We start from the raw sequence: 12,940 nt of genomic DNA on the forward strand, positions 1-12,940 counted from the left end.
TGAAACTTGTCATGGCAAAAACAAAGCCCAGACTGACATGGTATCAGGAAGTCTTGACAGGCTGAATGCTGTACAGAACCAGTTACAACGTGACTAATTAGTACATGGCTGTAAGAACCCTTTATTACAGGTGAGCATTCTGCTGTCATGTTCCCTGTGAGGAGGGGCTTTCAAGTTGCCAAGAAAAAGGTCTGCAGCACTAAGGAGAATGGTTACTGACTCTCTAGGACTTCTCTGGCAGCAGTCATCTCTTGGGGCTGCTGAGAATTACTGCACTAAGAAATCTAGAGTTGCTAGTGAAGCTCAGTTTTGATACCTTGATAACGGGTAACCAAGATTCACATGTATAGTGACATTAACTGTATACTTAAGTATCATCATATACACAGCTTCCAATCATGATTTGGGCATTAATCTCTTAGTAATAGTGAAAACTGGTTTGCTGCCAAACTCTAGCCCAGGGACAACTGTGCAAGTACTCTAGGATCCAAGTAGCTCCTGAAAGCCATAATAAAAAGGTTTTTGATTAAGGATGACTCAAGGGCTGAAAACAGCTAAGTTTCTCTTTACTACATGCAGTTCGTAAAAAAACAAGAGAGTCAAGCAGATAAGGATCATTGCCCAGTGTATACAGTTCTAAAAAACCCCCAAAGGTTGTTTGCCAAAGGTGGGAGGTCCATTATCTATGAATCTTATTCACTGGCCAAAGCAGACCAGGACATGATGGTATTCCACACCAGCTTCTCAGAGCATCACATATGGATGCCAGCACTTTTCCACAGAGGAGAGATATCAGTTAGCAAGCTGCCAGGATAAACAATTTTCACACTGGGCCTGTCGCCTTTCCATTTTCACCTCTGTATGTGTGTGCTTCCTCATTTGATGAGCTTACATATAAGGGATTAAACCACTGGTCATTCTGGAGAGATTACCCTTATGCCACATAACTACCACACTAGGCAGTACAGGCCTAGTTCCCTGTCTCTCAGCTCAGCCAAGACCACTAATTGGCTTAATATCCTGATATGGCTGACCCATAACAGTTAGAGGAAAGTCAGACTGCCCCATTACTCATCCATCCAATTACATCATGGTGTTTGCCTAGGGATTCTTTTCTGGCTGCCTTACCCTCCAGACTAAGGACTGAATTTTGACTGCAAGCTGAATGGTATGTCATTGGTATAGCCATATCAATCAATAGAAGCCATAAAACTATTCAGCACTCTTAAAAAAGTCCAGTCACAGTATTTGGCAAGATGTCATTGAATAAATTTTGCAAATGAACTATCTGAGATGAAATACTATTTCTTTTTATCATTTCTAAATTAGCTGCTCTTCCATTTCATCAAATATTCCTTTGGTCTCTTATTATGAGCAAACCTGATTATGAGCTGAACTTCCAAAGGTTCACAGAGTCTATTTAGATAAGCCCTGAAAGTTCAGCCATGTGCCCAATGCCATCTGAGCCTCTCAGGAGATGAAGGTCTCCTCTCACAGCAGCCCAGCTGTGTACTATACCCAGAATGTGCCTGTGAAGGCCTTTGTTCCTCTTATCAATCATGACATACCAATGCTTTCCTTTCTTGCAAATTCTGCAATGCTTATTTAGGCAGTAATGTTTAGTGGGAAAATCTGTTGGTTCCTCTGTGTCCTCACAAGTAGCACCTGGAGCACTGATGATGCCAAAGTCTACACAGCCTTTATGGATAGTGAAGTCAGCTGTGCCCATGCTCTGAACTGGATGCACCACGGCCAAAGTAGTCATTATAAGGCAAAGTTAACCAGGATTTAATCTTTTCTTAGAGATTGTCATTGCTAAGCATTTTTGATCATTTTTAGGATCCAAAAGATTTTACACACCCTTTGGTTCAGAGCTGGCTTGCCTCCGTTAGGTCAGAGTACAGTGTGAGCAAGCAGTTGAAAGTAAAGCTTGTGTAGATGTGCCCTTCGGTCTCCTTATGCTGTGGAGCAGTAGAAAGCTTCAGCCTTTATAAAATGGAGGCAAAATCAAGAGGGGAGATCTGACTAGATTACAGAGACTACAGATTTCTCATTGCCCCATACCTAGCTACCTCTTCTTCAGGAGAGACATAAAGAGACATAATCAAGATCAAGGCTCTAAACCTTAAAAAGAGGGGGAGAGAGAGAGAGAGAGAGAGAGAGAGAGAACAAGAGTTCCAGCCCCCACCGCTTTGGTTCCAGTTCAGAACCAGTGTTTCCCTAGCAACCACACACACGTAATATAGCCACGGCCATAAGCTCCTTAGAGCTGATTCTGGATGCTGGCAGCCACAGAGGATGGCATTGCATTGCTCCCTGCAGTACTGCACAGGGTATGGCATGTCCACTGGTGTCAAAGCTGTTACAGATGGGGCTGGGCATTGTTACCTCCATCCACCCACCTCGCTTTCTCTGGTAGCCTGCTGGGACTACAGAGATGCTCAGAAAGAGGAGTCCTGACAGAATACCCACATGGACCTCTTGTGCTGAGTGACCAATGGGAGCCTGCAGCGACTTCTTAGGGATGTTCATCTATGTGGTTGTTCTTTCACTGTCTTTGAGGAAAGGAAATGGGCAGTTTTTGAGGGTCCTTGGAGATAAGATCTCGGGTAAGATAGTACCCTTTTTCTTCTTACTCCACTCTAACTCACATAACCAGGAAGAGCTCTGATCCCTCTCAAAAGCGATAAAGGCCAATCAACACCTTCACTTCCCCCCAGCACAGAGAGGGTGTGATCTAAGGCTTCAGAGTTAGGAGACTGCAGGACTCTGAAGCACTCCACCCCAAATCTACAGACAAAGAAAAGACACTGCCTCTTCCTTGCAGAAATCAAGACAACCCTTCATTGTTCTGCACACACAGGCCTCCTCCTCCAGGTAGTTCTTGACTGCCTCTATGCTTCTTAGCACCATTTTCCACCATGGTGGGAGAGGGACATAAGGAGTATGTATGCTCCTTTGAGTCCCTGTTACTATTTCCCTTTATTCATGCACTATTCTTACCTGGGAAATTAATCCCACACATACAGCAAGGTTTATTTGGTTAGCCATGGCCATTGGCTTCCTGCCTTGAGACTGCCCTGAGAGTCAGGAAGAAGGGAAGCTGGACTCCGAGTCCACCTTTTCTCTTACTTAGCCTGGAAGTAATCATTCAGCCATTTCATACAGCATCCTGAGATGGTGAGGATCTACTCTACTCTTCACTGCATGCTCCAAATTAGATCCTATCACTTTGGTAAGGAGGTGCTGCTGGCTCAGAGCACACCTCCTCCCTGCCCTGAACTGCCCCCAACATGACTCACTCCAGCTCACTCCAACCTGTGTTTTACACCAGTGGCTGGAATGTCAAACCCAGCGTGCACAAGGCAAACAAACAAATAAACAAACAACAACAACAACAAAACAGCAGCTCAGTATGTTATGTTTTAAAGGGTTTTTATCACGTTCCTCATGCTGCCAAGATAGTATAAAAAGAGCCTGGGCATAACATGAAGAAACGGTATCCTGGTCCATTTTAGTTCAGACATACTGCTGGTAAGCAGCTGCTTCACTAGCTCATCATGCATGTCTGCAGCAGGAAACAAGAAGCCCCGAGACAGCTCTAAGGCATCCATGCATCAGCACTGAGTGGACACTCCACCTCATATCCAGTACAAAAGGAGAGCTAACTAGTTCTAATCCTGGCCTGCACTGCCCCAGCGATAGTCTATCTGTTTTGTTTTTTTTTATCTAGATGAGGACTCTCTAATAGAATCACAGAATAATTAAGGTTGGAATGATCACTAAGATCATCTAGTCCAACCACCAGCCCATCACCACCATACCACTAAACCATGTTGCTCAATGCAACATCTATTTTTTTCTTGAAAACTTCTGGGGACGGTGATTCCACCACCTTCCTGGGCAGCCTCTAAGCCTAAAAAGATGAACAAGAAGTAAATTCCTGAACCATAGGGCCTGGACTCTGAATTCAAACCCTGTTTCAAAAAGCAACAGTATCACTAAAGTGCATTATAAGAATTCTTACCCTAACAAGCAATATGCATTTCAATATGCAAGCCCCATTTGTAATGCTTGAAGGCCTGATCCCCATCAGCATAGGTTGTGGCTAGAGCTATTTACCTCTTGTGCTCTAGGATGGATGAAAGCATGGTAGCACCTATCTTCTTCCTATCTAGTTCTCCTTCCTAGTCATCCAGTGAGCAGTATCTGTGACAGAAATCTGCTGTCATGCCTGTCTTGCTCACCTAATTGATTCACAAAGTTTTAAACAATTATTGATTCTCCTCCTACCCACTGTGTAGACTTTAAGACCAATAAAGCACATGGAGTTATTTACAAAGATATTAGAAAGGAAAGAATCTCCCTCCCTAAATGTTCTGCTTGAGCTACCATCTACTAAGTCTCAGAACTTCACTGGGAGGCTTCCTACAGCTTTTCAGACAAATACATGAAGTCCCCTGCATGCTCAAACATCCATCCAAACATTTGCAGGATGTTCTGCCAGATTCACATCTGCTGAATTACTGCTTCCTATTATTTTGTTTTGGGATCACAGATCTTTAGTTCCTTTTCTTGGTCCTGATGATTAACAACTATTTGCCATACACCTTGCTGTTATGAGAGTGAGACAAATTGTCACAAACCAGCTATTTTAGGAAAACCCATTTCTGAACTCCAGTGAATTGGAATTTCATTATTTGTAAAGAAGTGGATCACAGGACATCTGCAGAGGTAAAGCTTGCAATCTCCTCACAGTTCCAGGAACACTTCATGTTCACAGTTGCTACAGTGATTGGTGCTGGAAGGGTCATTTTATCTATCTCCATGCTCCAAGCAGATGAACATTGACACACTTCATAGTTCAGTGAAGAGGATTTAACGAGGGAATCAGTCCATCTGACTTTGCAATAAGGACGCTGTGAGTTTCAGTTCTGCATTTCTCTTTTTCTTTTCTCTTGGGCAGCAAACGTCAACGAGCTCGTTTCCAGTCAGCTTAACTCTGTGCCAGAGCGCACGTAATTGAATCAAATCACAGAATCATAGAATCACCAAGGTTGGAAAAGACCTACAAGATCACCCAGTCCAACCATCCACCCATCACCAATAGTTCTCACTAAACCATGTCCCTCAGCACAATGTCCAAACGTTTCTTGAACATCTCCAGGGTCAGTGACTCCACCACCTCCCTGACAGCCCATCCCACTGCCTGACCACTCTTTCAGAGAAGTAGTATTTCCTAATGTCCAGCCTGAACCTCCCCTGGTGCAGCTTGAAGCCATTCCCTCTAGTCCTATCACCAGTTACGCAAGAGAAGAGGCTCACCACAACCTCCCTTCAGGTGGTTATAGAGAGAAATAATGTCTCCCCTGAGCCTCCTCTTCTCCAGACTGAACAATCCCAGCTCCTTCAGCCGCTCCTCATAAGGCCTGTGCTCCAGACCCCTCACCAGCTTTGTTGCCCTGACTTACCAACATGTTAATAGAAGGTGCAACCTATATATTCCATGCATTTGACAAAACACAAAGGCAGCAGCATAATAAATGAGGTGCTTCTTTTGCACATTAAGTTTTTCTATTTATATTAGTTTTTGTACTTTAAACAAAACCGAGGCTGGGCTTCAACTGCCGTATCTTTTTCTAGATCACACATGCACACAAGGCAATGAGGTTTCTGTTGAAGTTCAGCACAGCAGAGAAAAGGATTGATGGAACAGCAAAAGAATTTGCCTCTGCTGACCATTAATAATAAAAGTAACAAAAGCATCTGTGAGAATGAAAGCCAGGGTGAGACGTGTAAAGTATAGAAGTAATTCTTTGACTGATTCAAAGGCAAAGTCAATGCATCTTGTTTTCCTGCGTCTCCTGTTGTCTGTCCCCTTTCTTAACGACACACTCCAGCACAACAGGGGAGTGGGAAGTAGATGGAAGCATCAGCAGGAGCTACAGTAAGCTGGGGAGAAACAAGCTATTCAGTTTGAACATTGCCCGGCTAGCGCTTGTGATAAAAGATGAACAAATAAGATACAAGAAGGGAAAGAAAAAGCTATATCCAGCAGTGCATATCCTGCAAGAGAAGAGCCATTGGCTGTGATGCTTTGTCTCTTCCTTCCACTTTGTCTCTTTCTGTCTCATTATTTCCCACTGTTCTGTACAGAGGATGCCTCCAGGTTCTCTAGTGCATGTAGGTATAAAGAGAGAGGGAAACATGGGCACATGCACGTAGGCAACTCACATGCATGATAGCTCCAGATAGGCAAACTGCCTCATCTCCAGTGTGCCTGTTCTACTCCAACTCAGGCCAGCAGCGCCTGGAGAGGATTACCATTTGACAGCAATTCCTATGAAATGAGGTGATGGCGCAGTCTAGCCTTATTGAGAATCAGCATCTACATCACCGCACAGGCATTCACCATTAATTAAGCCTCTGGTTAGTACTGTCAGAGAGAAGCCAAGGATTACGCAGGCTGCTTCACTACACAGCCTGGCCACACCCCGGTTTAATGCTTTTAAATTATGAGGAAAAGGATCACAGACATGCATTTAATAGACCTTATTCTACCCAACAAAGTACTGTTCTTCAGGACTCATCTTTTATGGGTATCTCCCTTCTGAGACTCCTGCATGTTATGAAGAAGTGCCTTTTCTCCTTTTCATGCAAAACCTCTTAAGTACTGTAGCTTCCTGAGAACTGTTCTGCTGAAAACCCTTTCTCTCAGGTCTGGTGGCTAGTGCAAGAAACTCAACCTCTTCATTATCTTGATGGACACAGAATGTGTACATCCGTACACTATGCATCCATCTGCACTGGGCAGGAGCTTGCATCAGCAGCTGTGCACCCTTCATCTCAGAGGACATCCTTCTCTTCTATGTGATAAGAGTGGAAGAAACAAAAAAGTATGTATATTCATCATCTTGGAACCAGCATATAGCATGAGAGATATCAATCCAGTGCTCTACAGCTGATTTGGTGTGTCCAGCTGCTCTTGCTTTCTTTTACAGTAATGGCCAACTAAACATAAGCCAGCAGTGTGCCCAGGTGGCCAAGAAGACCAATGGCAGCCTGGCCTGGATCAGAAGTAGCGTGGCCAGTAGAACCAGGAAATTGATTGCTCCCACTGGTGAAAACACAGCTCGGTTATTGTGTTCAGTTTGGGTCCCTCACTACAAGAAATGAATATTGAGTTGATCAATTATGTGCAGAGGAGTGCAGCAAAGCTGGTGAGAGGGCTAGAAAACAAGACATGAAAAGTGGCTGAGGAAACTAGCATTGTTCACTTTGCAGAAGGTGAAGTTTAAGGGAGACCTCATCTCTCTCTACAACTACGTGAAGGAAGGTTGCAGTAAACTCAGATGCTTTTCTCAGGTAACAAGTAAGTTGATAGTTTGAAGTTGCAGTAGTGTAGGCTTAGATTAGATATCAGGAAGAGTTTTTTCACATAGAGAGGGGTCAAGCATTAGAACAGGCTGCCCAGGCAAGTGGTGGAGTTGCCATCTTTGGAGGTATTTAAGATATTTAGCAGCTGGGGACATGGTTTGGTGATGGACTTGTAGCACTAGGTGAATGGTTAAACTTGATGACGTGAAGGACCTTTTCCAACCTAAACAGTTCTATGATTTTATTCTCAGAGCTGCTAATAGATCTCTTTCTTCTATCACTCAGCAGGCTAATCCCACTAACTTCAAAGTCTAATCTTCTCTATAGGTGGATGTGAGTGTGTGGTCAGCCTCCCCGTGCATGCAGCCGTAGGTTATAAATACAGCCTCTGTATTTGTCAGTGGGAAAATGCTGATATTCCTCATCAGCCTTCTTTCCTGTAGAATCTCTCATTCTAGTACATTCCTAGGATATCCAAAGAAGGAAGAAAATGTAACATTTTTATGCATTTGCATGCTTTAAAACACATGTACTCCATCCACATATAGATGGCTGAGAGTCCTAAGTCTCCTTTATGAGGGGCACAAGTTCCCCTTCAGTTCCTCCTGCTGTGTGAGACTTTGCACAGCCCATTACATATTCTCTTACTTCACTGCTATGCAGCAAGCAAATTCTTGGGTCCTCAGAAGACTTTTACTTCACTCCATTAGCACCAGCATGTCTGTTTCAGAAGATATAAATGCTACAAGCACTCCTGGCTTTGGACTCAGTCCTTTTTAGGGCTCCTCTGAACAGGGCAGTTTACTTCTTTATGCAAGGTCAGTTGTATGAGTTGGACATCAACAGAGAAAGACCTGTCCTCCAGGCACACTGACGGCAACATTTTAAAAGCACAAAGCAATGCTGCCCAACAGTTTATCATCTAAAGTAAAGATGAACAATATTTCAGATAGAAACAGCAGGAAGACTACTCACAATCCCTCCTTCTGGGATGTGGACAAAAGATGCAAACCAGCCCCGTTCAAGGTGAGTCTTGCTAAAGAACTTTTCAGGATTGTGAGTGGGCTGCCCTTTCCAGCCTACAGCTTGCACCAAACCACCACCTCAGAGTATAACAGCACTGTTCATTCCTTATGAACTCTGAAATTAGACTACTGCTTCTTGAAGCATCAGGAGATTTTGCTATAGCTTCTAGTTTCTCCCTGAAGTGTTCTACTCCAGGTATTAAATGGGCTAGGTATTACAACTGGAAAGACTTTCATTTAGCAACTTTTTTGTATGAGTAGATGTACTCAAAGCAGAGGATATATACTTGATGGGATCTGTTTGCTCCCCCATATCTGCATAAACTGTTTTTTTTTCCACACTGTATGACTATTTCAACTTCCCAACAGCATCCTCACATTTCCAGAGCTCTTAAAGGCAGGCCTGAATTGTTTAATGCCACAGTCCCATGTCAGAGATGCCAGAGCTAAACCTGGTCAGTCTAGTAAACCCTCACAGAATATCAGTATCCTGCAGAAGTATTAGCTTAGATCCATAAAGAAGAAGAGTGGTGCCAGTACAGCCCATGAGCTAAATTTGTGATAACATGATTGTACCAACCCTCAAGATAGCCAGCTGGTGTTGCCCAAGTGCCTAACACTGTGCCATACAGCAATGCACCCCACTTGGGCACCCAGTATCTCAGGACGTTTCCCACTGCAGCTGCCATGGCACTTATGCCTGCTGCCAGCTTGTGCCCCTCCACCTCAGCAGAGGTTACTCTCCACTCCATGGGGAGCAGGAAACATCTCAACTGCAGTCTCTCTAACTCACCTGGGACCCTTCTCCCGTGTCTCTCAGACCAATGGATTTTCTCCCTAGTAGCTCCTTTCTCAGCAGTGACCGAGCCAGGCTTAGGAAAGCAAGCGGCCAAGAGGACAGCAGACAGTATGTTCATGTCCACATTAATGTGCTTCCTGATTATGAATCCAACTTTGTTCCCACGGCAACATGCAGAACTGCGGCAGCACAGTGCCTTCATGGCCATACTGTGTACCACTAAATCCTCATGCTGACAACACTGACCACCGCTGCGTCCTTCTAGCAATGACCCATGTGGCACCCACAGCTCATTCAGCTCCTGTGCTCAAGGCCCAGAAGATCTGGGCCTGGAACCTGAGGGTAAAGCAGGGAGAAGTGCACTGGTCATGGCTGAATGTTTCTCCAGGCCTCCAGCAGTCAGAAAAGGTCCCTGCCGGCTTAGAGCTCAATCATGAGCAGGACTGAATTGCTTGTCATTTCTCGACCATTTCTACCATATTTCTTAAGGGTTGTCTACAGACAAGGAATGATTGGGAAAATTAATCCAAATTAACTAAAGTTGTGAGTTTAGCATGAATTCATTAAATCACATTAGCCTTGAATGGACACAGTGCTTCCAAATTAAAGCAACCCTTAGAAGAAAATTGAACTAAACTGAATTAAAGTCCTTTTAATTCTGAAGAACAGAGTGCCTGCATGGGTTTTGATGTAATTAAGGAACAGCAATCTGGAAAGGATGTCCCAGCCTTGCTCTTCCAGACAGCCTCTTCATATTACTCTTTTCAGGAACCTGTCATGCTTTTGCTGAAGAGGAGTTATGCTCCCGTCTTTCCCTGCACTGTCTGGAAGCTGGGACAGAATTGCTCTCTACTGATGACTTTCTGCTGGAGCCTGTTCCTGACCAGTTAATATGCAGTTGCTCTTTAAGTTAAAGAGCTCTCCTACTGCCTAAGTGTTTTCCCCTGTTCATGTTTTAGTGGAAGGCAGTGTTTCATATTCCTCCATCCTGCCTTTTGCCATATTAGACACTCCACACAGTCTTAGTCTCCTCTTGTAAAACATGTTCTCCCTTCTCTGATTAACCAGGTACTTTTCTGACTTATTTTTGCTTCAATTGGGATAACTGGAATTATACACAGAATTTTACCCAGAGGAAATTACAGTAGAACCTTTCATATTGATACTGATACTTCTCTGCCTTGGCAGGGAATATCCTGCCTGGTCCCTAGGAGAATAATTGCCTTTTATGCTGATGTCTCATATCGAAAGCTCAGTCATCACACCAGTAAATAATACTCCCACTTTTTCTCTTCTCCATTTGCTTCCAACTGATTATCGCATTGTTTTGTGGATCAATTAGTAGGAGTAAAAAAAGAGTTTTCCCATACAGGCCAGCAGACTGCACAAAGTCACCCAGACCAGACAGAAGAAATAGAAGCATACAGTTTTCCCTACTCAAGTCCTTCAGAACTAGCATGGGCTCCACTACATGGATCCAAATCAAGCACTGTAGATCCTTCTACCTGCACATCTTTGGATTTTACACAAGTGCTTTTCAAACTATTTTTATTGCCATAGTCTTCAAAGCTATCCATTCTCCCTAAGTGTTCAACGTTCCACTTTGCATTGATTATACTGCTCATAAGCAGGCATAAATGTCCTCATGAACCTAATTCTTCACACTTCTACAACCATAAGCCAGAGCCAGTAATTTGGAAATGTTTAACATTCTCAGGTTTAGAACATTTCAGATTCAGAATGAGATTACACTTCATTTCATTTCTGATGTGGGAGGTGAAAGCAAGGGATTCAGGTCAGAAATAGGTAACTAGTCAAAGCAAGACAATTGGGTCCTCCATTCAGACAAGCACTACTCCTTGCAGGACATAAGCACACTTACAGTGGGTATCACATGAATACAGCCAGTTAAAAAAATATATAAAAATTTAAAAACAGTCTTCATATAATAACAATCCAGGCTGAGGACTGTATTACTATAGGAAATCATGGCACTGAGCAGCAGAAAGAAGCAAAGAGATAAATTATTGGGTTCTTACTCAACACACCATTATTGCCATTTAGCAAGGACCAGGTTACTTTAGTGTAAAATTAGACTTTTGTCCTAGTAATTTAGGCCCTTTAAATTTTTTCATTCATATTTTTAATGTAAAAATGCTTATACCCAGCTTGTCTGTATTTGTTTGCCATCAGTGCTCCTGTATACAAGTTCTACCTACATATTCGTGAATGGAAATGTGCAAAAACTTGCAGAAGCATATATCTTCCATGTTCATATGCAAGTATTCAAGCCAGAAGTCCTTGTGTGCTCATTCAACAAGGGAACAGAAACAATACCAAATAGAGCTCTCTGACCAACCATAATTAAGTAATGCAGCCTGTATCAATCCACAGAGTAAATATTTTCCAAAAAGTTCACTGAGTAAGTTCAAATAAATTTGAGGAAATTATGATCTGCACAATTGATATTCCATGAGCCTAAAAAAGAAGCTAAATTCACTGAATAAATTATGTGTTGTGAATTAGTCCCCCAGCTCTAGCAATTACTATGGCTGGATTATTAAAGTGGATGGATAATTTAGCATCGATAGTACTATTTTTTTATTATTATTTTGGGTATTTAGATAATAATACTCAGTTTTTCTATAGCACTGTTCAAAATAAATCAAATGTCAGTGTTCCCCTCTTTTTTTTTTTACAGAAGAGGAAACTAAAGTAGAGAAGCAGCCTGCCTGGCATGTACCAGCTCGGCAGACTAGAGGAAACACAGCCCACATCCCTGAACAGCCAGATAAATCCTCCATCCAACAAACTGAAGCACAAGAACCAATTAGTACAGCATCCCTAGCGCACGTCCCATCCCTCTTTACAAGAAGATGGCTGCATTTGGGATGCAGGAAGAGTAGGGATCCTATTAGCCTAAAGCAACAGGCAACAGTTATTGTTTGAAAGTGTCTCAGCACATTTAATGGGCTGGTGAGCACTAGATTTGCCCTTTTAGAACAGGTCCTTTGGGAAAATCCATTATTAATTGTGATCTCTTCTGTAGTGTCACCAAACTATGATGTTCAGCAAACCACACTCCAGACAGAGGGGTAATTTAGTTATTTGGGAAGCTAGAAATGAGATTGAGGTGAGCCCATTGCCATTTTGAGAAGAAAAACCCAAATGCAGGATCTTTGCCCAGCTACCTATTGATAATTGGTACCCCATCTATCCAAAACACCTCCGTCAGTGCTATTGCTATGTGCATGCTTCTTCAGGGAAGCAAAGTGTGGGTGAGGTCTGAGATGCACTCTGCCTCTCAGTGGGACTTACTTGCAGCTGGGGACAGAATGGGAGGTGGCTGTGGGCCACTTCCATTCGTGCTGCACCTGGGATGGCAATTAAGAATTCTGTGCTGCAAAAATCATTTGACATCTTGCACCAGTCTTAGAGATATTCTGCTTAAAACAAACATGGCAATTTCTTGATAGTTTCAAAGCAGAGGGTATGAAGAAAAATATGGTGAGCCTTCACAGTCGTCATGTACAGCCGTGGGTTAGCACTTGTCCATTACTCCCTTCCCCAGGTGCTGTGTTGCTGCCACATGCGAGATTAACAAGGAGGTTATATTTAAACTTCCAAGAGGAGCTGCTGTGCGATTATGGGTCTATTTAAAATCCTCCGGGCAGCTGCAGTACATAATAACAAGTCAGCGGGAGGGAGAGGGAAAAGAGAAGGAGGAGAAAAAAGGGAA

At 43.2% G+C, this 12,940-nt stretch overlaps 1 protein-coding gene and 1 long non-coding RNA gene across 7 annotated transcripts in view; one reads left to right on the forward strand and one right to left on the reverse strand.

The window, feature by feature from the left end:
* GRIN2B (glutamate ionotropic receptor NMDA type subunit 2B) overlaps positions 1 to 12,940 on the reverse strand; it is a 211,905-nt gene that overhangs the window by 134,198 nt on the left and 64,767 nt on the right. The window contains exon 1 of one of the 6 annotated variants that reach the window (XM_032444369.1): positions 1,861 to 2,184. The exons of the other annotated variants lie outside the window; for them this stretch is intronic. The gene's annotated coding sequence lies outside the window, so the exon portion shown is untranslated. Of the gene's footprint in view, positions 1 to 1,860; positions 2,185 to 12,940 lie in introns of those variants that run through there. 6 annotated transcript variants of the gene reach the window in all.
* Positions 2,239 to 3,401, forward strand: LOC116653365. The gene is made up of 2 exons (XR_004307013.1): positions 2,239 to 2,333; positions 2,420 to 3,401. It is a non-coding gene; the product is annotated as an uncharacterized LOC116653365 (long non-coding RNA).

Source organism: Coturnix japonica, chromosome 1 (assembly GCF_001577835.2).
Source record: "Coturnix japonica isolate 7356 chromosome 1, Coturnix japonica 2.1, whole genome shotgun sequence".
Classification (NCBI taxonomy): Eukaryota; Metazoa; Chordata; class Aves; order Galliformes; family Phasianidae; genus Coturnix; species Coturnix japonica.